This window comes from Cetorhinus maximus, chromosome 12, assembly GCF_964194155.1.
Source record: "Cetorhinus maximus chromosome 12, sCetMax3.hap1.1, whole genome shotgun sequence".
Taxonomy (NCBI): domain Eukaryota; kingdom Metazoa; phylum Chordata; class Chondrichthyes; order Lamniformes; family Cetorhinidae; genus Cetorhinus; species Cetorhinus maximus.
The window spans coordinates 58,568,168-58,593,620 of NC_135890.1; the positions used below are offsets into that span (position 1 = coordinate 58,568,168).

The 25,453-nt window shown below is 45.3% G+C and overlaps 1 protein-coding gene across 16 annotated transcripts in view; it reads right to left on the reverse strand.

Moving 5' to 3' along the window:
* Nucleotides 1-25,115, reverse strand: part of nr2c1 (nuclear receptor subfamily 2, group C, member 1) — a 126,217-nt gene extending 101,102 nt beyond the window's left edge. For 5 of the 16 annotated variants that reach the window (XM_078553702.1, XM_078553708.1, XM_078553710.1 and 2 more), the window contains exon 1: nucleotides 24,723-24,840. The gene's annotated coding sequence lies outside the window, so the exon portion shown is untranslated. Of the gene's footprint in view, nucleotides 1-24,722; nucleotides 24,843-24,982 lie in introns of those variants that run through there. The other 11 variants (XM_078553705.1, XM_078553712.1, XM_078553715.1 and 8 more) reach the window with 5 other exon arrangements.
* Between the last annotated feature and the right edge of the window lie 338 nt (nucleotides 25,116-25,453).

Consider the following 25,453-nt stretch of genomic DNA (forward strand, 5'->3'; position numbering starts at 1 on the left):
AATGTAGCCTTGATGTCAAGGGCAGTCACTCTCACCTCACCTCAGGAGTTCAGCTCTTTTGTCCAAGTTTGAACTAAGGCTGTAATGAGATCAGGAGCTGAGTGACCCTGGCAGAACACAAACTGGGCATCAATGGAGGAGATTATTGCTAAGCAAGTGCCACTTGATAGTACTATTGATGACCCCTTCCATTACTTTACTGATGATCAAGAGTAGATTGATGGGGCGATAATTGGCTGGTTGCTTGTGTCCGGCTTTTGTGGACAGGACATACCTGGTCAATTTTCCACATAGCCAGGTAGATGACAGTGTTGTAGCTGTATTGGAACAGCTTGGCTAGGGCAATGCAAGTTCTGGAGCACAAGTCTTCAGTGCTATTGCCGGAATATTTTCAGGACCCATAGCCTTTGCACTGTCCGGTGCCTTCAGCCATTTCTTGATATCACATGGAGTGAATTGAATTGGCTGAAGGCTGGCATCTGTGGTGCTGGGGGCCTCCGGAGGAGGCCAAGATGGATAATCCATTCGGCAATTCTGGCTGAAAATTGTAGCAAATACTTCAGCCTCATCTTTTGCGCTGATATGCTGGGCTCCCCCACCATTGAGAATGGGGATATTTGTGGAACATCCTCCGCCAGTGAGTTGTTTATTGTCCACCCCTATTCATGACTGAATGTGGCAGGACTGCAGAGCTTAGATCTGATCAGCTGGTTGTGAGATCACTTATCTCTGTCTATCACTTGCTGCTTACACTGTTTGGTACGCAAGTAGTCCTGTGTTATAGCTTCACCAGATTGACACCTCATTTTTAGGTATGCCTGGTGCTGCTCCTGGCATGCCTTCCTGCACTCTTCATTGAACCAGAATTGATCCCCTGGCTTGATGGTAATGGTAGAGTGGGGGATATGCCGGGCCATGAGGTTACAGATTGTGTTCGAGTACAATTCTGTTGCTCCTGATGGCCCACAGTGCTTCATGAATGCCCAGTCTTTAGTTGCTAGATCTGTTCGAAATCTATCTCATTTAGCACGGTGGTAGTGCCACACAACACGATGGAGAGTATCCTCAATGTGAAGGCAGTACTTCGTCTCCACAACGACTGTGTGGCGGTCACTCCTGCCGATACTGTCATGGACAGATACATCTGCGGCAGGCAGGTTGGTGAGGATGAGGTCAAGTATGTTTTTCCCTCTTGCTGGTTCCCTCACCACCTGCCGCAGACCCAGTCTAGCAGTTATGTCACTTAGGATTCGGCCAGCTCGGTCAGTAGAGATGCTACTGAGCCATTCTTGGTAACGGACATTGAGGTCCCCCATCCAGAGTACATTCTGCACCCTTGCCACCCTCAGTGCTTCCTCCAAGTAGTGTTGAACATGGAGGAGCACTGATTAATCAGCTGAGGGAAGGCGTTATGTGGTAATCAGCACATACTGATATCTATACACATTATAGGATAGCTCAGCAGACAGGTCTTCTCTAGGGATTCAGCAACCATTACTCACAGCAATAGCTGCAACCACTCACTCACACACACACACCAGTAGAGGGAGGCGATGATGTAGTGGTATTGTCACTGGACTAGTAATCCAGAGACCCAGGGTAATGTTCTGGGGACCTGGGTTCGAATCATACCACAGCAGATGGTGGAATTTGAATTCAATAAAAATGTGGAATTAAAAGTCTAATGATTGTCAATTGTTGTTAAAAACCCATCTGGTTCACTGATGGTCTAGCGTCCAAACCCCCACATGAATACGGCTGACACTTAAATGCCCTCTGAAATGGCCTAGCAAGCCACTCAGTTGTATCCAACAGCTACAAAGTCTCGAAACTGGACAGACCACCCGGACCATCCCCACCGGGAATGACAACAGCAAACTCAACCCCTTACTAGCAGCTGGGGGCTAGTGCCAAAATTGGGAGAGAAAACAAAATACCGCAGATGCTAGAAATCTGAAATAAAAACAAAGTGCTGGATATAATCATTGGGTCTGGGAAACAGAGTTAATGTTTCAAGTCGAATATGAGAGCGCTGAGTATTTCCAGCGCTTTTTTATTTGTGTAAAAGTTCTCGTCAGTTCAGCAGTTTCTAATTTGTTGCAGCCTGCAGGGGCTTGAACAGCCCACCCTGTGAAGAAAAATAGAATCGCTGAGAGCAATTTCCAGATTTCCATGTTAAACTGCACATATGGAGATTCCATAAGTAGCTGTTAGTTTCACAGGAGTAAGATGGCAAACACTGACTGTTTCAGCGCCATTAATGCCACATAATCCAAGACACACTATTCCCAGCTGTTTGATAGTGCGGCTCTTATAACTATTAGAAACTACACAAAAGCAGTGCAAGTGTATTCACCCTCCAACCCCCAAATCAAGCACCTCATCTGTGCTCAAAATCTCCTTCTGGAATAGGCCAGCTGAGATCAGAGCACAATGCATTAGCTAGGGCAGGTGGAAAATAGAAACCTACATCTGAGCATGCGACAGCACTATCAATCGTTTCTGTTTATTGCTTCATGGGATGCAATCATTACAAGCAAGGCCAACATTTATTGCCCTCGAGAAGGTGGTGGTGAGCCACCTTCCTGAACCACTGCAATCCATGTTGTTTAGGTACACCCACAGTGCTGATAGGCAGGGAGTTCTAGGATTTTGAGCCAGCGTCAGTGTAGGAACTGCAATATAGTTCCAAGTCAGGATGTTGTGTGGCTTGGAGAGGAACTTTCAGGAGGTGGTGTTTCCATGCACCTGCTGCCCTTGTTTTTCTAGGTGGCAGAGGCTGAGGATTTAGAAGGTTCTGTTGATGGAGCCTTGGCAAGTTGCTGTGGTGCATCTAGTAGATGGTACACATTACTGCCACTGTGTGCCGGTGGTGGGGGGCTGAATGTTTAAGGTTAGTTCAGTCTACACTTAATTCAAACTCCTGTAATGCAAAAGACCACTTTTCTGACTTCTAAATTCCCATTTGTTGTTTTATTTTTGTTGCTAATTTCAAATTAGCGGGTACTTTAAATTTTTATGGTCTCAGCAACTATAAATTATCAGTAGGAAACTATCCGATTTAGCAGGCTGCTTTATCCTGGATGGTGTCAAGCTTGTGTTTGCTGTTTGAGCAGCAATCATCCAGGCAAGCAGACATTATTCCAACACACTCCTGGCTTGTGCCTTGTGGGTGATGGACAGGCTTTGGGAAGTCAGGAGGTGAGTTACTCACAAGAGAATTCCCAGCTTCTGACCTGTTCTTGTAACCACAGTATTTATATGGCTGGTCCTGTTCAGTTTCTGGTCAATGGTAACTCCCCATAATTGATAATGGGGGATTCAGCGATTGTAATGTCATTGAACGTCCAGGGAAAATGGCTAGATTCTCTCTTGTTGGAGTGAGTCACTGCCTGGCACTTGTGTGGCACGAATGTTATTTGCTACTTATCAGCTCAAGCCTGAATGCTGTCTGGGTCTTGCTGCATATGGGCATGGACTGCTTCAGTATCTTGAGGAATTCCGAATTGTACAGAACATTGCAATCATCAATAAATGCCCCCACTTCTGACATTACGATGGTGGGATGGTCATCGATGGGGCAGCTGATGATATTAACCAGAGATGAAGCCTTTAAGAATGATGGCATCCTAACACTTTAGATGACTGAAGTTAAAAGTTTTAAAACAATTAAGGAAAACATAGTTTTAAATAGACTCCAGTAATGGTTGTGATTTTCAAGCAAGTTGTCATATTCTTCCCTCTTCCATATTGAATAGTGCACGAGTAAAAAAAGTGCAATGGATTTGCACAGCAAACTGCAGTGAAATGTAAATTCAGAAGAGAATAAATAATCTAATTTGCATATATGGACAAGAGAATGCATCTGAGCCAGTTTCGAGGGTGACTTGTGGCACTTGAGTCAACCAGTGGTTGCAATGCTAGCAACTAAATATAGAAATGCAGAAGGGACAACAAGGAATCTAACCTTCCAAGAAATATCAAATATATAGTTCCCAACTGATAATTTATAGTTGCTGGGAACAGAAAAGTTAAACTACCCGTTAATTTGAAATTAGCAAAAATAAAACTAAGAATTTAGGAGTCAGAAAAATTATCATTTGAAATTACAGGAGTTTGAATTAAGAGTAGACTGAATAATAGAATCATAGAATGATACTGCACAGGCAGACACCATTCAGCCTATTGTGCCTGTCGTGGCTCCTCAGTGGAAATATCCAATTAATCACATTCCCTGTTCTCTTAACAAAGCCCTGTGAATTTCCCACCACCCAACCTCAACCATTTCCAATTCTTATTTGAAAATTATTATTTATCAGCTTCCACTACCTTTTCAGGCAGTGTGTCCCAGTTCACAACAACTCACTGGCAAAACAAACAGAGGCGGGGTTTTTGCAAACACCTGAAATCACATAATCTCAGAATCTTAACGACACAGGAGACAGCCATTTGGCCCAATACATCTGCACCGGCTCTCCAAATGAGCATTATAACTTGGTGCCATTGCCCTGCCTTTTCCCTGTGCCCTTGCACATTGTTTCTATTGAAATAATCATCTAATGTCCTCTTGAATGCCTTGATTGAACCTGCCTCCACCACACTTCCAGGCAGTGCATCCTGCTTAGTGACCCTACTGCCATTGCATGCAGCTTCCCTTTATTTATTCTACCAAAATCATGATTTTGAATATCTCCATGAAATCTCTTCTTAACTGTCCCTGCTCTCCAGCCACTCTACATAACTGAAGTCCCTCATCCCAGGTGCCACTGCAGTAAATCTATTCCACACCCTTTCTAAGACTGTGCCATGCATCCTTATGTTGTGTCCAGAATTAAACACAATGCTCCAACTGAGCCTAACCAGTGTTTGATAAAGATTTAGCAAAACTTTCTTGCTTCTGGCCTTCAAGCCACTATTAATAAAAGCGCAGGATTCCCGAATGGTTTTTAACAGCCTTCTCAACTTCCCCTGTCAGTTTCAAAGATTAGCGTATATACATATATATAGCCCGTGTCCAAATGCAGCATAGCCTGGACAATATCTAGGATTGGGCTGACAAGAGGCAAGTAACATTCGCACCACACGAGTGCCAGGCAATGACCATTTCCAGCAAGAGAAAATCTAATCATCACCCCTTGATATTCAATGACATTACCATTGCTGAATCCCCCACTATCAACATTCGGGGGGGGGGGGGGGGGTTACCATTGAACTGGACTAGCCATATAAATACTGTGGCTACAAGAGCAGGTCAGAGGCTAGGAACCCTGTGGCGAGTAACTCACCTTCTAACTCCCCAAAGCCGGTCCTCCATCTACAAGGCTCAAGTCAGGAGTGTGATGGAATACTCCCCACCTGCCTGGATGAGTGCAGCTCTCACAACACTCAAGAAGCTTGACACCACCCAGGACAAAGCAGCCCGCTTGATTGACACCCCATCCACAAACGTTCACTCCCTCCACTACCCACGTACAGTAGAGCAATATGTACCATCTACAACTTGCACAGCAGGAATTCACTAAGACTCCTTAGACAGCATCTTCCAAACTCACGGCCACTACCATCTAGGAGGACAAGGGCAGCAGACACATGGGAACGCCACCACCTGCAAATGCCCCTCCAAGACATTCATCATCCTGACTTGGAAATATATCACTGTTCCTTCATTGTCGCTGGGTTAAAATCCTGGGGCTCCCTCCCAAACAGCATTATGGGAGTACTTACACCACATGGATTGCAGCAGTTCAAGAAAGCAGCTCACCACCACCTTCTCAAGGGCAACTAGGGGATGCGCAATAAATGCTGGCCTAGCCAGCGATGCCCACTACCCTTGAATGAATAATTTTTTTAAATACCCAGGTCTCTCTGTTCCCGCATGCTCTTTAAATTTATAACATTTAGTTTATACTGCCTCTCCTCATTCTCCCTACCAAAAAGCGTATCATTTCATACTTCTCTGCATTAAATGTCTGTTATGTGTCTGCCCATTTCACTTGTCTGCCTGCATCCTCCTGAAGTCTGTTACCATTCTAACAAGGTTTCAGAGTTCCTTGTCATCTGCAAATTTCGAAATTATGCCCTGTGCACCCAAGCGCAGCTCATTAAAATACAAAAAGAGCAGCGGTCCCAATACCAACCCCTGGGCAACATCCCTGGAAACCTCCCTCCAGCCTGACCGCGACACTCTGCTCTCTGTCTCATAGCCAACTTCATATTCACAATGCCACTGCCCCTTTCATCACGTGGGTTTTAATTTGACCAACAGGTCTAATAAGAATCCAGCATTGTGGATCACTATCGCAAGCTCTGTAGACATAGGTCTCAAAATTGGAACCTGGTTACTAATTTTCATTAGCAAATTATCTTATCCACCAGAAAACTAAGAATTGGAACAAAAAACAAGCAATTAATATACAAATGTTACAGAAATTGAATGCTGAGATTTATGTTAAAGAACAAAGAAAACAATTGTTAGAATCTGAAAACTCTTGCACAGTGAAAAAATCCACCAGCAATATATCTGAAGCTTTCCTTCCATTTATACTAAAGGTTTATTATCCATGATTATTCAGTCTTAGCACCATGACATCCAGGACTCACCCATACAGTTAAAACAGGAGAGACAAATAAGGCATGGGCATATAACCACTTTTGTCCCAATATTTACAAAAAACACTCTGGACCAGATGCTAATTCTTTCTATCTTCGGTCTTACTGGCCAAATTAGCAAGGAGGCGGGTGGGGGGAAGAGAGACAGAGGCAGAGAGAGACAGAGGCAGAGAGAGACAGACAGAGAGACCAAACAAAAATAAAAAAAGAGACAGGTGGAGGAGGGAGGGAAAAAGAGAGATAGAGATAAAGAGAGAGAGAAAGATTAGAGCTTGCTAGCAGAGCTCGGAGTGATAGTTAGACATCATCTGCCCCCTTTGGCTTCACTCTGGACAAGTTCACTGGATTGGAGTTATCGATTGAGACTGCGTGGAGTGTGGTTGCTTCTTCTGGGCTTCAAGCATTGTTCTATTCTCTTCTGCCCGGCTCACCCAAGCCTCTGACCTGTTGGCACGCAAACATTCTGACTACAATGTAAAATGAGTACAATACAGTACAATAAAGGGGTTGGTCCACCTTTTCATAATCTTCATGCTTTCACACAAATTCCAAGCGAACTAGCCTTAAATTTCTCTCAATCTGGGCTTAGAAAAAATTAAAACTGGAGGCCTTGAATTAGAACAGTCTCATTTCAGTTCCCTTAAATGAAAACTTGGCACCAAGAATTCAGAACCTATTGTTTTTCAGTAATCTGCCCGTCAGTTTAACAATTACCATTGTTGTAGTTGTCAGTTTAGCAGATTGTGTGCTGCTTCATTTGATGCCATCATTTCAGAATCACATTAAACAGAAATTGGGTTTTACAGACAATAACTAATACATTACTTTACCCCTAACATCCCGCAGTTTGGCAAATAACAGCATAATAGACAAATAAACACCAATCGTAAACATTTGCATGGGTTTATTTCTCTTACGTAAGCATTCCTTCAGAAATAGACTTTTCACTGTTCATAACCAATCAACAGAAAATGCAGCCATTTTCTTTTTTTGGTCAGAAAGAAAGCAAAATGTTGCTGACTAACAAATTAAATTAAGTAATTGAGTCACTTCATGTTACTTCACAATGTAACAAGAAGCCCTTTAGGAAGTTAAAAAAGTTACCATACCATTTGTTCAAACGGCAGAAAAATCACAACTGCAATAATTTTTCAGTGACCCATTTCCAAGCACATCAATAGTCACAGTCAATTTAATGATTCGGCAATATGATACATGCACAATCGAGCATTTGAGTGTAAGCTTAGATGGAATCGCAGAATACAAAAATCAGCAAAAGATTGTGTGCTGGCTAGATACACATTCACAAGGACAAACCAATCTTTCAGGGTACAGGGAAATTCTGCTCTTTACATCAGTGCATCTATTAGTTATCAAGAAGTCTCTCAACAATTTACACTTATATAGCACTGTTTATAAAGTAAACCTTTGCAAGGCACCTTACAGAAGCAAAAACAGATGGCAAACAGTAGCAAGATGGAATGGATCAAAAGCATGATCATAAAGGAAAGGAAAAAAAGAGGGTAGCAACGCAGAAGCATTTAGGGAGCACATTTGAGAGTTTGGGGTTGGGACAGCTAAAGGCTCTGCTACTGTAGGACAAAACGACAAATGGAAAGGAAGTCTGAATCAGAGAAGAGGGAATATGATAGTGCATAGGATGCACCTCGTTAACAATCTGCACATTTGTACTCATAAGAGCTTCAGGCAATTAAAGTTGAACAAAAATAATACCCAAAAACTAGGTAACTTTGTCTCATCTAAAATTCCAAAACATATGGAAAAACTTGCGTTTATATAGTGTCTTTCATGACCAATTTCCCTTAAGCGCATTACAGTTAATGAAACATTTAAGTATAGTCATAGCTGTAAAAGTAGGAAACATGACAGCAAGGTCCCACAAAACAGATAAACTGTTTTTACTGATGTTGGTCGAGGGATAAAATTTAGCCAAGGCACCAGGGAGAACTCTCTCTATTCTTCAAATTTTCTTCTTGCATGTGACATCTTGCAGCTTTACAAGTCTAAGTCCAAGTTGGACAGTCAAGTCACATCACTATGTTGTTAGACAGTTTGCTTGGGATCCTGCGGCAACATTTTTGTCACATTCATTCACAATATGGTGACCAATCTGACCCAGGTAACCAGTCGCATGCTGGACTGATCTTGAAATTCCATTTGTGGAGGAGGTGCGTTGTCCTTGCACGATCCTCTTGAGCATAGACCACTGCTTGAGAGAACCCTGGGAGGTTCTACTGTCAGATCACTCACCAGATCTGTGTGTGATATTGCTGCCACCCCAGCAGTTGCATCATTTGTCCTTTTGGTCAAAACTTGTACGCTCAAAGCATTCGCAGAGCTCCATAAAGGTCTGCATGATTTGAGTCTCATTCAGTAGGTTCTGAAGGTCTTCACGGACTAGCAGTTTTGGGTTGCTTTCAATGTGGACCAACTCTTTCAGAGGTTTTGGCCTTCCGGCACACGTCAGGAAATGGGATATTAGACAGGACAGGGAGCCATTACACAGGTGTTGATTTCTGTGTACGACTGATTATCCTTATTGTATTGAGGGCCATGCCCAAGCGTTTGTGTGGCTGCTCTCTGCACGCACACACGGGAAAGCAGTATTCTACTGAAGAGAAAGCAAGAGCAAGGCTAGCAGTATGAAGAGTGTTCGGACTGGATCTCCTGGCAGTTTCCAGATATTGTTCACTTTAGGCTTGGTGTTTTCTGTGACCCTTTTCAGGTGTTGTTTTTATACCAAACATCCCAATGACTGGTGGATCGTATCAAACAGCTCGTCCCTTCAGCTGTTCGCAATAGGCAGAGTACTGACCGCACTCAACTAACCCATGCTCACAAAACTCAGAACATTATGTCTAACATTAGATGTGATTCCGCAATTGGGTAGCACTTGCTGAACAATCCCAAGTGTGCCAAGAGTGTCACAAACAACCAATTTATCATCAGATGGGCTCACAATGCAACTCACTTACACTTGCAAGAAGCCAGATATATCCGTATTCAGGGGCCTGCCCTCTGCAAATGAAAGAAATATGTCCAGGCATTGCATCTATTTTGAGGAAACAAAAGCATGGGGTACAATAGCCTCTGGTGCATTTGCCATAGCAACGTCTCAACCAATCAGCATCCTTTTGCTCATGCACTACAAATTGTTGTTCCCTTCAAAATCTGGCTTTCTTGCATCTGTCCTGTTGAGTGCAAGATGAAAAGCTTCGACAACATGTCTCTCTGTTCAGCAATACTCAAGATGTTGTTGCTAAACATTCACTCCCTCCTCCACCACTGGTGCACCGTGGCTGCAGTGCATAGCCTCTACGAGATGCAATGCAGTAACTTGCCAAAGGTACTTAGGCAGCACGTCCCAAACACGCAACTTCTAACATCTAGAAGAACAAGAGTAGCAGCACCTCCAAACCACACACCATCCTGACTTGGAAATATAAATCACTTTCTTACATTGTTGCTGGGTCAAAATCCTGGAACAACACTGTTGAGTATCTTCAACACATAGACTGCAGCAAATCAAGGCAACAGTTCACCACCACCTTCTCAAGGGTGATTAGGGAGGGCCACAAGTGCTGGCCTTGGCACTAATGTCCACATGTGAATGAATAAATTAAAAAAAACTCATTTGAAACTGAAAGATTATGAATAACTAAGTGGTCAAGAATGTTTAGCCGCCACTGTCTCTGATATGTCACATTGCTTGTCCAACAGCCAGGACTACATGAGCAGAAATTTCCACCAGCTAAATACTGGTAAGACCGAAGATATTGTCTTTGATCCCTGCTACAACCCTGCTTGCAAGCTACCAACTCCATCACTGAGAACTATCAGGGGCTGAACCAGACTATTTGCAACCAAGGTGTTCAATCTGACCCCAAGATGAGCTTCCGACCACATTTCTGCTCCATTACCAAAGCTGCTACTTCCACCTCCATCACACTACCCAATTCCATCCCTGCCTCAGCTCATTTGCAGCAGAAACTCCCAGCCATACCTTTTTTTATGCTCCTCTGGCCAGCGACCCATCCTCCACCTTACATAAACTTGAGCTCACTCAAAACTCTGCTGCATCCTAACTCGCACCAAGTCCCACTCACTCATCACCCTCTATGCTCACTGGTCTACAATGGCTCCCAGTTAAGGAAAATCTCAATTTTAAAACTTTTATCCTCATTTCCCCATGGCCTTGTTTCTCCCCATCTCTGTAATCTCCTCCAGCCGTACAATCCTCCAAATTCTCTGCACTCCTCCAATTCAGGCCTCCTGTGTCCTTCCAATTTTAATTGCTCTACCATGCCTTCAGCTGCTGAGGCCCTAAGCTCTGGAATTCCCTACACTAACCTCTTTCTCCTTTAAGACTTTCTCTTTGACAAGCTTCAGTCTTAATATCACCTTGTGTGTGAGGCTCGGTGTCAAATTTTGATTGATGAAACTTCTGTGTACTTTTGGACATTTTGCTACGTTAAAGATGCTATATAAATACATGCAGTTGTTGAGTTATGAGTAAAATAATGTATATCAATGGTTGGAAGATGCTGATTTATTTGGTGTGGTGGGGGTGAGGGGGTTGGAAGGTAGGGGGAAGGTTGCTAGAACTGGGCCTGTGTAGCCAGAGTTGTGGAGATTAACAAGCAAGAAATGTATGCAATATTTATATTTAAAAAAGCCTATATACTGTGGCAACAAAAACGGAAAATGCTGGAAAAATTCAGCAGGTCTAGCAGCATCTGTGGAGAGAGAAACAGAGTTAACGCTGAGTCCGTATGACCCTTCTTCAGAGCTGAAGAAAAGTAGAAATGTGATGAAATTTATACTGTTAAAAAGGGGTGGGGCAGGTAGAGCTGGATAAAAGGCCAGCGGTAGGTGAGGGCAAAGGAGGGATTGACAAAGATGTCATGAACTAAAGGACGACGGGAGTATTAATGGTCGTGGTTAGTGCATAAAGGTGAGAAAGCAGAATGTGATAACAGCAGAACAAGGGTAGCATTGTGTGAAAGAACATCATGGAACAAGTAACAGATGGCCCTGTAGGGAATGGGGAATAGGGAACTCCGGTCTGCCCGCAAGCACGACCTAGACCTTCCTGTCGCTTGCCATTTCAACACCCCATCCTGCTCTCATGTCCATCCTTGACCTGCTGCAATGTTCCAGTGAAGCCCAACGCAAACTGAATAGGCACTTTACTGCCTTCTGGACTTAACACAGAGTTCAACAACTTCAGACCATGAACTCTCTCCTCCATCCTCACCCCTTTTAATCCCTTTTTTCTACATTCATTTTTAATCCATTTTAATTTTAATTTTTATTCATTTATATGTGGTTTTATCCCCCTTCTATCTCATTTTCTATCTTTTTTTCCCCACCACCACCCTCTCCCCCCATCCCATCCTCTACAGGGCCATCTGTTACTTGTTCCATGATGTTCTTTCACACAATGCTACCCTTGTTCTGCTATTATTACATTCTGCTTTCTTACCTTTATGCCACTATCAGCACCTTTTTTAAGCACAAACCACTACCATTAATACTCCCTTTGTCCTTTAGTTTATGACATCTTTGTCAATCCCTCCTTTGTCCCCACGTATCACTGGCCTTCTATCCAGCCCCACCTGCCCCATCCCCCTTTAACAGTATATAATTAATCACATTTCCACTTCTCTTCAGCTCTGAAGGGTCATATGGACTCGAAATGTTAACTCTGTTTCTCTCTCCACAGATGCTGCTAGACCTGCTGAGTTTTTCCAGAATTTTCTGTTTTTGTTTCAGATTTCCAGCACCCGCAGTATTTTGCCTTTATCTATATCCTGTACTTACTAACTTACATAATACTGCATAAAAGTAACCTGCCAGTTTCTCTGGTGGCTTGGCTGGTTGAAGCTTGAGCCACACAAGCAGGAGAGCCCCAAGTTCAATTCCTTGACTTGTACTAAGTTAGTTGATCTTGGGTGCTAACATTGGCCTAGCCCAGGATCAGGAAGGAGAAAATTGACTGGGGTTCTTCCTCATCTCCATACCAGTGCCCTCCCAGTGAAAAATGCCACCAGTAGCTAAAACAGCAAGTTGTTCATCTGTTGTTCTTGGTTACTATTGACATGTAGAAGGTGAGCATGTCATTTTTTTTCTACAGCTATTAGGAAAATCCTCATGCAAATATATTAGCAGGGGTCTGCACAGAAAGGGATTTGGACTTTGTTCAGGATTTATGTTAATCCAAAATCATCAGATTGAGTGTGGAGAGGTTGAGCTCAACGAGATTGCTCAGAATTTATATTCAATTTTGCGCCAAATCGTTTCATAGTGATGTTGGTCATAAATTGACCACCTGTTTGATGATTATTGTGCACATCTGCAGGGAGCTTTCCCAGATTCAGAAGTTTCAATTAGATAAGTTTATTTCTGTCCCTGGCTGAATATGCAAAACAAAATATTTTCATTTAGTTGCTGTTGGGATTTGCAATAAAGCAATATTTGAGACCTGTTGTTTATCCAGACTTTGCAATTAAATCTGTATCAAGCATAAGATGCAAGTTTAAATCTGATATGTGATTAGAGCAGCAGCAATACTTGTATAGTGCCTTTAACATAGTGAAAGGTCCCAAGACACATAACAGGTTTAACATCCAGCCACATATGGAAATATTAGGACAGATGACCAAGTTTTGTCATAGAGATGGTTTTAAGGAGCATCTTAAAAGAAGGCAAGGAAGTTTTGAAAAGCTAAGCATTATGGAAACTTGATTTTCTTTATGCAAGTTGATCAATCTTGATAGGTTAACTATAATATCTTCCTGTAAATTCTCAATCAACTTTCACATGAAAACTAAGAATAACAAATGCATTATGTTCCACTTGCTCCATTATTCTGTGATTACTTTTTATTGTGAGTGAATAAACATCCAAGTAAAACACTAACCTTCAGGCTGTTACTGGATACCGTTTTTCTGTATAATGTCATATTGAAGATTGCAAATGGTTTTATTTTCTAACATCCATCAACATCAAAAGTGATTTATAATCTTAATTTGTTCACAGACTTCAAAAGTAGAAATAGCAACCCAGTCAAAGTCAGGTAACATATCAGAGCAAGGAGAGATATGCTTTAAATAGCTATTGTTTGCTGCAAAATCACTAATATTATGATTTTATCACCTATCTGACAAAGTTTAAAAATACAATTACAGTAAGTAGTAAGCCAGCTGGCAATCACAAGCCAACATTTTAATGAGGCCTCTCAAGAATTTTGTTGCAGAAACTTAAATTGTCTTGATTAGCACTATTATATCAATAACTTAAAATTCTGAAACATACAAAGAGGCATTCTGAAGCAAACAGATGCCAGGAGTCATAACTGCTGTAATAAGTCTCGAGTTATGCTGTGCCTGTTTGAACCCCTCTGCCCCACAACATTTTTGGAGCAAATATCTACTTTATAACAAGTTACAAAACAGCTATTAAGCTAATAGACTCATGGATATTTGAGAGTTAATGTTGAGGACTTAATCAAATGAAAGATGTTCATCTGATGCTTAGGAACACAAGCACAATTTGTGTTTTACCATCATCAACAGAGATTATATTGGAGCCTTGTTACTAGCTTCAAGGCAACAATATAATGTGCAGTATAATACAGTTTAAGCTTTTTCATTAAGGTTTGGGTCCTTTTTATGTTAGTAGTTGTAAAGAAGGAACTCAACTAAGATTCAAAAGGACAAATTGCTCAAGGTTTAAAGCACACCCACCCACAAAAGTCTACTCAAATCTTTGAACCTTCTAAAAACGAAATGGTTTTAACCTTCTTCTTAGGCTGTCCCTCGGGATCAAGGATGATCTGCTTTTGCACTAAAAATTAGTTTTCAGGTGACTGAAGAGTCCAATGCGCGACCTAGTCTCTGTCACAGGTGGGCCGATGGTGGTAGGAAGAATGGTGGGTGGGGTGCCCGGGTTGCCACATGCTCCTTTCGCTGTTGATGCTTAGCTTCAGCCAGCCCTTGGCAATGAGACTCGTGTTCAACTCCTTCCTTGATGCTTTCCCTCCACTTCAGGCGGTCTTGGGCTATAGGGATTCCCAGATGTCGGTGAAAATGTCGCACTTTTTCAAGGGGGCTTTGAGGGCATTGTTGAAGCGTTTCCTCTGCCCTCCTAGGGCTCGCTTGCTGTGGCGAAGCTCCGAGTAGACCCTCATTTCGGGAGTCTTGTCAGGCATGCGGACAATGTGCCCTGCCCGTCAATGCTTCGATGCTGGCCTGAGCGAAAACAGACTTTGGTGCACCTATCCCATCAACAGATTTGCAGGATCTTGAGGTCCCTGCCGTACATAGTCCACGTCCCTGAGCTACATAGGAAGGTGGGTATCACTACAGCTCCGTAGACCGTGAGCTTGGTGCTGGGTTTGAGGTTCTGATCTTCAAACACTCTCTTCCTCAGGTGGCCGAAGGCTGCGCAGACACACTAAAGGCGGTGTTGAACCTCGTCATCGATGTCTGCCCTTGTTGACAGTAGGCTTCCAAGGTATGGAAAGTGGTCCACATTGTCCAAGGCCTCGTCGTAGATTTTGATAACCAGCGGGCAGTGCGGTGTGAAGAGGGCAGGCTGATAGAGGACCTTTGTCTTACGGATGTTTAGTGTAAGGCCCATGCTCTCATACGCCTTGGTGAAGATGCTGACGATGGCTTGGAGCACGGCATCCAACTGTGCGCAGACGCAAGCATCATCTGCATTCTGTGGTTCAATAACAGAGGATGGGTCAACCTTGGATCTGGCCTGCAGGTGGCAGAGGTTGAACAGGTTCCCACTTGTTCTGTAGTTTAGCTCCACTCCATCGGGGAGCTTGCAGAAAGTGAGAGGTGGAGCATTGCGACAAGGAAGATCGAGAAGAGCTTCGGTGCGATGACACAGCCTTTCTGGATCCCAGTCCAAAGGCGTATTGGGTATGTGGTGGATCAGTTGGTCAGGAACACAGCTTGCATGCCATCGTGGAGCAGGTGGAGGATGGTGACAAACATCTGGGGGCAGCCGACAGTGTGGAAGGCTTTTGAGAGGTCAAAGAAAGCCATGTACAAAGGTTGCTGCTGTTCTCTGAATTTCTCTTGCAGTTGCCACACGGCGAAGGTCATGTCTATTGTGCGTCTTAATGGGCAGAATCCACGTTGTGACTCTGGGAGGAGTTCTTCAACCACAGGGAAAAGGCGATTGAAGAGCATTCTTGTGATGACCTTTCCTGTGGCCAACAGCAGGGAGACTCCTCTATAGTTACTGCAATCAGACTTCACCTTTCTTGAAGATGGTCACAGAAACAGTGTCTGAGATCTCCTGGCATGCTCTCCTCCTCCCTGACACGGGAGATGAGGCCATGAATTCGTACCAAAAGCACTTCTTTGCCTTGCTTTAGTGCTTTGGCAGGGATTCCACCTACTGATGCCTTGTTGCTGTTTATTGTTTTATTATTCATTCATGGGATGTGGGCGTTGCTGGCAGGCCAGCATTTATTGCCCATCCCCAGTTGCCCTTGTCCAGAGGGTATTTAAGAGTCAACCACATTGCTGTGGGTCTGGAGTCACATGTAGGCCAGACCAGGTAAGGATGGCAGATTTCCTTCCCTCAAACTCTTTAGCTATTGAATGGCCTTTTCTATCTTGTGCTGGGTTAGGTTTGCGGTGGTTTTAACATTTTGAAACTTTCAACTATTTGGCTGAGAAGGGATTTTGGTTCAATTCTAATTACACTATTATTATGGAGTTAGATTCTGTATACAATGGGCCAAGTAAGAGATACACATGCAAATTTGAAAATCACTCAGGTTCGGACCCACGTCGAATACCACACCAGCCAGCCTGGAACTGCTAAGTTTTACATGTTAACTTAGAGTTGAGAAAATGGAATGTCACTGAGTACATTCCAAAGCAGTTCACACAATGTTGCTGAAATGGGTTTTTATTTAAAACATCCACCATGGTGCTAGTTCAGCTAAGTCCCAAGCTGCCAGATGCTTCCACAAGAGGGTTTTTTTCATTCAAGGTGATCACTTTAACCGGCAGCCTGGTTGACCAATTCTGATCACACAATTGAGAAGGGCTAGATGTCAGCTTTTTTCATTCTATGGAGAAGAAAGTTTGAGCTAAAGACATCTCACTCTCTGGTCAGCCTGAGGGAGATGCAATGAGGAGAGCTGACAGACACCACTGAGCGGGGCTGTCCTCCTGGACAGACATGGGCTGCTTGCATCACCCGAGCCTGAAGGAAGAGCATGTCATAAAAGCTCAGACTTTCATTGAGTACTATAAATTTTTAATAAAATAAATGCATAAATCCTTCAAGAGAATGGTTGCCAGTACAGCTACTGACTGCTAATTTGCAAAGTGTGTTCATCCCATAAAAGAGCAAAGCTGTGTGGTTTGAATAGATGCATCTTTTTAGAATACTGTTTGTTCATAGATTTTATGTAAAGCAAAATAAATGTTAAGTACAGATACATAGTGGTTATGTTACTGGATGAGTAATCCAGAGGTCTGGAAAAATAATCAGGATAGGAGATCAAATCCCATTCAATTAATGAAGTAAATCTACAATAAATGGGTAGTCTCAGTAATGGCGACCATGAAGCTACCACACCGTCATAAAACCCCATCTGGATCACTAATGTCCTTTAGGGAAAGAAATCAGCTGTCTGACCAGGCCGGTCATTCTGGGCGGGGACTTCAACTGCATCATCGATGCGGCTGGACGATCCGGCAGGGCCGGCAGCAGATTGGACGCTACGTCCAGATCCCTGATGGAAACAGTTAAGGATGCCAAGCTGCACGACGTCTTCAGCAACCCTGCAGACGGAGCGCAGCGTAGATACACCTGGTCGCGGCCAGACGGGTCCATTCGTTCCAGGATAGACTTCCTGTTTGTGTCCCGTGCATTCACAGTCAGATCCACCGAGGTCAAGCCGGTGTTCTTCTCTGACCACTGCCTCCTACTGGCGGACTGCCACTTGGAGGAAGACCTGAGGGTGGGCAGGGGGGCATGGAAGCTAAATGTGCAACTGCTGACCCCAGAGAACATTGAGGAGCTCAAGAGGGATTACAAAGGTTGGAGAACCGTGAAACCCCTCTTTGAGTCCCTGACACACTGGTGGGAAGTGATCAAGGGAAGCATCAAGAGGTTTTTCATCCGCAAAGGCACCCAGAAAGCTAGAAAGGAACAGAGGGAAATGTCCCGACTCCAGGAAAAGATGCAGAATCTGCTCCGGCTGCAGTCGATGGGGGTCGATGTCAAGGAGGAGCTCCAAGAGGTGAAGGGCCAGCAAGCCTCGCACTTTGCCTCGGAGGCCTCCAAGATCATCTTCCGTTCCAGAGTCCGCTCCGTGGAGCAGGATGAGACGTGCTCACGTTTCTTCTTCCAAAAGGTACACAGAGAGCGCTCTGTGATCAGCAGCCTGAAGGAAGAAGACGGCTCAGTAAAGTCATCACGGTCCGACATTCTGAGGATCAGCAAATCCTTTTATGCCGGACTGTATGACGTGAAGCCCACGGACAGCACGGCCTCCCAGTCCTTCCTGTCCTCTATCACGGAGGTCTTAGACCACAGTACGCGGGAGAGCCTAGACAAACCGCTAACTCCTGACGAACTGACTAAGGCCCTCGAGTCCTTCGAGAAGAGTAAAACCCCCGGAAGCGACGGCCTGCCGGCGGAGTTGTATTCGGCTCTGTGGGACTTGATCGGCCCAGACCTGCTAGAAGTGTACGAGAGTATGCTCCTGGCCGGCAGCATGTCAGAATCCATGAGGAAAGGCATCATCACCCTCATCTACAAGCACAAGGGGGAAAGGGAGGAAATTAGAAATTGGCGACCCATTTCACTGTTGAATGTGGACTATAAGATTCTGTCCAAGGTCATCACCAACCGGGTCAAATCCGCTCTGGAATTGGTGATTCACCCTGACCAGACCTGCTCTGTGCCAGGCAGGAAGATCTCTGACAGCCTGGCGCTGCTCAGGGATACGATTGCCTATGTACAGGACAGGGGTGTGGATACCTGCCTCATCAGCTTGGATCAGGAGAAGGCCTTTGACAGAATATCGCACACCTACATGGGGGATGTGCTCTCCAAAATGGGCTTTGGGGAGGGAATTCGAAATTGGATCCAACTGCTCTACACTAACATCAGTAGCGCAGTCTCAATCAATGGGTGGGAAACAGATAGCTTTCCGATCAAATCTGGAGTCAGGCAGGGCTGTCCTCTCTCGCCTGTCCTTTTCGTGTGCTGCATAGAACCCTTTGCCGAGTCCATCAGGAAGGATCCGGGCATAAGAGGAGTGACGATCCCAGGCAGTGGAGGCACTCAGGTAAAAGCCTCCCTGTACATGGACGACGTCGCCGTTTTCTGCTCGGATCCGCTGTCGGTGCGCAGACTGATGCACGTCTGCGACCAGTTCGAACTGGCCTCGGGAGCCAAGGTAAATCGTGGGAAGAGCGAGGCCATGTTCTTTGGGAACTGGGCTGACCGATCCTTTGTCCCCTTCACTGTCAGGGCTGACGGCCTGAAGGTGCTGGGGATGTGGTTCGGAGGGACCGGGGCATGCGTTAGAAACTGGAAGGAGCGAGTGGCTATGGTGAAAAGGAAACTGGGCATGTGGGAGCGACGCTCCCTCTCCATTGCGGGTAAGAACCTGGTCATCAGGTGTGAGGTACTCTCGCTGTTGCTGTACGTGGCGCAGGTCTGGCCCATTCCACACTCCTGCGCGATGGCGATCACTCGAGCCATCTTCCGCTTTATCTGGAGGTCGAAAATGGATCGTGTCTGCAGGGACGCGATGTACAAGCCTCTAGATAAAGGGGGAAAAAACGTGCCCAACATCGCCCTCATACTGACGGCCACCTTTGTGTGTGGCTGCATCAAGCGGTGCGTAGACCCTCAGTACGCAAACACCAAGTGTCACTACGTGCTGAGGTTCTACCTGTCCCCGGTGTTGTGAAGGATGGGTCTGGCCACGCTGCCGCGGAACGCTCCAAGTAGTTGGACCGTGCCGTACCACCTGTCCCTGGTGGAAAAATTTATGCAGAAAAACACCTTTGACCACAAGTCCATCAGGCAGTGGTCAGCACGTAACGTCCTAGAGGCCCTGAGGGAAAAGGAGAGGGTGGACCCTGTGGGATGGTTCCCCGAGCAGACTGTCAAAGTCATTTGGCAGAATGCCTCATCGCCAGAACTTTCCAACAAGCACCAAGACGTAGCTTGGCTGGTGGTGAGAAAGGCCCTCCCCGTCAGATCCTTCCTACACGCCAGGAGTCTCACCCCCTCTGCACGTTGCCCTCGAGGTGGCTGTGGTGGGGAAGAGACCGTTGTTCACCTCCTTGTGGATTGTGCCTTTGCAAAGAAAGTCTGGAGAGAGATGCAGTGGTTGCTGTCGAGGTTCATCCCGAGCAGTTCTGTGACACAGGACTCTGTGCTCTACGGGCTGTTCCCAGGGACACACACCGAGACAAACATCGACTGCAGCTGGAGGATCATCAACTCGGTGAAAGACGCGCTTTGGTCTGCCCGAAACTTGTTGGTCTTCCAGCACAAAGAGTTGTCCCCGACCGATTGTTGCGGACTGGCACAATCCAAAGTCCAGGACTACGTGCTGAGGGACGCACTAAAGCTTGGGGCAGCTGCCGCAAAGGCGCAATGGGGAAGGGTCGCTATCTAAGACCTTCCTACCACAGCGCACCGAGAGACTGGGAACTGTTTAGAGCCCCTCGGGCTGTACAGATCAAAATGAAAGGCTGTAAATGATTGTAATATTGTTTGTACTGATGCACCTGGTGATACATTTTGTAAAAGTTTAACCTGGATTGTACCCTTGTAATGTTGTTTTTGAAATGGTTTTGAATGTGATTGAAGATTTTTTATGAATAAAGTATATTTTTACAAAAAAAAAATCAGCTGTCTGACCTACACACAACTCCAGACCTACAGCAATGTGGTTGACCTTTTACTGCCCTCGGAAATGGCCTCACAAGCCACTAACTCAGTTGTATTCAAGTAGGCCTCAACGCCTTCTCACTTGCAATTAGGGATGGGCAATAAATGCTGGTCTTCACAGTGATCACATGAATGAAGAAATGTAACTTTGCTGGTTTACAATCAACCTCGTTTCATTAGTGCTATTCAGCCTACCTTCTGAAAAGAATAGAATAGCAGCATGTCAAGGCAGTGTGCAGGTTCTGCCATGGTTCAGTGATAGCGCTCATGTCTTGGGAGTCAGAAGATTGTGGGCTTGACTCCCAGTCCAGAGACTTGAGCACATAATCTAGTTTGGCTCTCCAGTGCAGTACAGAGGGAGTGCTGCATTGTTGGAGGAGCTGCCTTTTGAATGAAATGTTAAACCAAGGTCATCTGCCCCCTCCGGTGAACATATATCGCAGAGCACCATTCAAAAAACAGGGGAATTCTCCCACTGTCTTAGTCAACATTTACCTCTCAAAACAAAACGTAAAAACCATGTTATTTCCTTCACTGCTGTTTGTGCGACCTTGCTGTGCGCATGTTGGCTGTTACATTCCCTACAACAGTGGCTACACTTCAAAAGCATTTTGTAATGCACTTGAGCTGTCCTGCTGTTGTCAAAGGTGCTTTAGAAATGCAAGTTTTTTTTCAGTACATATGACCAACCCCCTATTGTGTAATTGGATGTTAAATAATACTCAAATTAAAACCCAAGAAAATATCTAGTACATATTGATTTTTTTTTGAAAAAGTGGTCTATTATAGGAATTAATTATCTGTTGAAAATTTAAAAATGCCAGTAAATCACCAGCAATTTCCAATATCCAACTTGCATTCATATAGCATCTTTAATGCACAAAATGTTTCAAAATATTTCAGAGGCAAAAAAATCAGATAAAATGGTACGACAAATAGATTGGAGAAAGTAGGTTCTAAAGAGTGTTTTAAAGGATGAGCCAGGGGTGCAGAATCGATGGACTTTATGGGGTTGAATCCCTAGATGGCTGAAGACACAATTATGAATGGTGAGGTGAAGGGAAGAGGGGATTCATGAGGTCAGAGCTTTCTAGACATGAGGGTAAGAATAGAAGGGGGCAGGGAGGGGATGTTTTCAGGCTAGAAAGGGCATAGAGACAAGGAGACAGGGCAGTGAGGTAGATCTGTAATCAGCATATATGTGCAAACTAATTTTGTTTGATGTCACGGAAGAGTAGAATGTAGATGAGAAATAGGAGGGGGTCAAGGATAACAGAGGACACCACAGGTAATTGTGCCGGAACGGGAATAGAAGCTATTGCAGGTGATACACTGGCTGCGATTAGATAGATAAGAATGGGACCAGGCGAGCACAGTCCCACCCAGCTGGATCAGCAGTACAGTGGCAGAGGAGGAGGATGATGCTTATCAAATGCTGCAGACAGGTCGAAAAGGACAAGGAAGAATAGTTCACTATCAGTCACATAGGATGCCATTTGTGACTTTGATAAAGAGCTATCTCGGTGTCGTGGCAGGGACAGAAACCTGATTGGGGTGATTCAATTGGATGGGAACGGATCTGGGAGGCGAAAACATGTTCAAGGACTTTGGAGAGGAAAGGGAGTTAAAAATGGGGCAGTATTGCAAGTGTCAGTGTGAAGGTCACTAGTTGCAGACTCCAGCAATTACTAGATTACATTCCAAGGGTGGATGCATCAGCAAATTTAGATATAAATAATGGAGGTTTGAGTTAGCTAAGGTCTCAATGCATTAATACCAACAACTCAAGAAGCTTAACACCATCCAGGACAAAGCAGCCCACTTGACTGGCACCACATCCACAAACATTCACTCCCTCCACCACCAACGCACAGTAGCAGCAGTGTGTACCATCTACAAGATGCACTGCAGGAATTCACCAAGGCTCCTTCGACAGCATCTTCCAAACCCACTACCATCTAGAAGGACAAGGGCAGCAGATAGATGGGAATACCACCACCTGGAAGTTCCTCTCCAAGTCACTCACCATCCTGACCTGGAAATATATTGCCGTTCCTTCACTGTCGCTGGGTCAAAATACTGGAACTCCCTCCCTAACAGCTCTGTGGGTGTACCTACACCAAATGGATTGCAGCGGTCAAGGGCAGCTACGGATGGGCAATAAATGCTGGCCCAGCCAACAGAGCCCACATCCCATGAATGAATAAAAACCTCAATGCAACCTACATCTACACTGCAGCTAGCACTGTGACATTCATAACGTGCTTGCTTTAGCTGGCTAGAATTCTGCTACTCCAGAGAGACCTTTGCATCTGGGACCACACACTAGCTGAGAGCTCCTCCGCAAAAGTCAAAACATAGGAAGTGCGGATGGCAGAACGTCCACTGCCTAAACACTTAAATGCACACAAGGTAGGTTTAATATGTGTCCAAGATATCTAAAGCATCTTGAGTGCTCTTTAATCTTAGGTTATCAATGCACTGGAGTTGCAGCCATACAGAGCTTTGGGCCGTTTCGTAACTCCAGATTTGTAATTCAAATTTACAACTTAAGAGCAGGTATCATTTGACATAAACATTGAAGTTGTGGTGTAAACACACCAATCCACAAGCAGAAAGTGTGATGTTCCTATACAATACGTGGTAAGTTATCATATTACTGCAGCTCAAATGTGAGATTCAATCGCACATTAATTAGGTATTGAAATGCGGCCATGATACTCCCTTTAAGAAGAATTGGATAGAGAAAGTTCCAGGGATACTGCACCTAATTATATATCTACAACTCAGAAACAGACCATTCAGCCCTACTGATCTGTGCCGGTGTTTACTTACAAGCCTCCTCCCACTGACCTCTGCCCCCATATTCCTCCATCATCTGTGCATCAAACTTCACCTTAAAAGTGTACATGCTATCTGTTTCAAGCACTCTATGTGGCAGTATTCCAAGCTGCATCACCGTGTGAAGAAATTCCTCCTAAATTCAACATTTGATCTGTTAAGGACTAGATTATATTTATATCCTCCTGCTCTACGTTTACAAGCAGTTTTAAACAGCTTCTCCACGTCCACCCTCTCGAAGCTTCATACTTTTATGCATCAGGTTTCCTCTTAGTCTTCTCTCGTCCACAGAGGAGTCGTAGCCTGATCAATCTTTCCCTATCAATTGCATCCTCCCGATTCCGGTAGCTCTTTCTGCAATGCATCAACATCCTTTTGTAGAATGAAGGCAACTGGAATCATAGAATGATACAACATAATCCATCTTACATGTGCCAACTCTTTGAAAGCTATCCATTCTCCTGGCCTTTTGTCGATATTTATTTTCTTTTCACATCAGATCCTCACATCCTTCACAGCATCAGAACATACAAATGAACAAGGTCACGTCCCACACATTATCACACAAAGTTAAAATAAAAAGCGTTTCAATCTATTTTGTGGTCCAATATCCAAGGTTACATTTGCTCCCTCGCCCCTTTCAACTCTTGACATAATCGGGCTGCAGCTCGGCCCTGGTAATAAACCAGGTTTTATTTTGTAAATTTGCAAAATAAAACGCCCCAGGATCCATTCCAAGAGGGAGCCGGAGTTTCCCGGGATGAGGGTGAGCTCTCGGCAGGGACTAACTGCAGCTGCGGGAGGGCGCGCACTCTACATTCGGATGCGACTTGAAATCGAGCCCGCTGTGTGCGCCAAGAGGCCCCGGGGTCCGAGTGGCCGGCCGGTGGGAGGGGGGGGCGCGGAGGGGGTGGGGGTGGTGGTGATGTTGGGGCCGGCGGAACGGCGACAGGATGGAGGTCGGAGCCGGAGCTGCGGCTGCTCTGGGTGAAAGGTCAGCGGGAGGGGGTGAACCGCTTTCGTCAGAAAAGGCGGCCGGAGGAACGGAGCCTAAGGCCGGGGAGGGGGGAAGAGAGAGAGACAGAGACTAGGACTCTCTCCGTCCGGCCAACCTCCTCACCGACACCGGCCGCTCCGGGCAGAGGGAAGGCCCGAGGCCTGCGGGCCCAGCTCAGGGATCCCCTCAGTCTTGGGGTGGCGCCTGATCGGGTGTCGGCGGCGACAGCCAGATCCCGCCAACGGGAGTGGGGCGCCGGGCCCGGCTCAGTTCAAGCGCCGTTCCCGCCTCTTACCTGAGACGTTATTTTCAAACGGGCGGAAAAGCCCCGAATCTCCCCCTCCCCCCCCGCGGTTTCTCGGCACCGCCGCGGGTCAGAGTTCGTGACCTCTCCCTCGGTTCGACTGGCGACGCATGCGCATACGCCAACGCGGCGACGACACAAAATGGCGGCGGCCCCTGGACTGGAGCCAAAACCCAACCTCCTCGAGGGGGTGGGGGGAAGCAAGTATTCCAGCTGGCTGGCTTGCTTGCTTCTCCCCCCGCCCGATGTACCTCGCAGCCGGTGAAGGACGCCCCCGGAGGTGGTATTCTAGTCAGCAGCCTTCCCCCCGGCCTCGGCGGAGGCTGGGCGGCTGATAGCGCCTTAGGAAACTCCGTCCGTCCCCCATTTTCTGCAGGGCCTCCTTCTCCTTCTCCTCCTCCACTCCCCCCCCCCATGCACAGGCAGGCTTGGCTAACACATACATTTATTTCACTGTTAAAAATAATAATGAAAAGCACTAGAAATCTGAAATATAAACACCCCAAAATTTAAAATTGAAACATTCTAAAAGGAGAAAAAAAAGCTGGCAACTTGAAGTAAATTAACAGGAAATTTAAAATTAAAAATACCTGAAATTTTGGATATCTCATCTTTTTCCACCCCTCTCGCCCCTGCTTGGTCAATTCCGCCCGCCCAAGAACCACAGCAAGTTTCTCACCGAGATTTTCTCACTGCTTCCCTCTCCGGTTCTGTACCAAGTC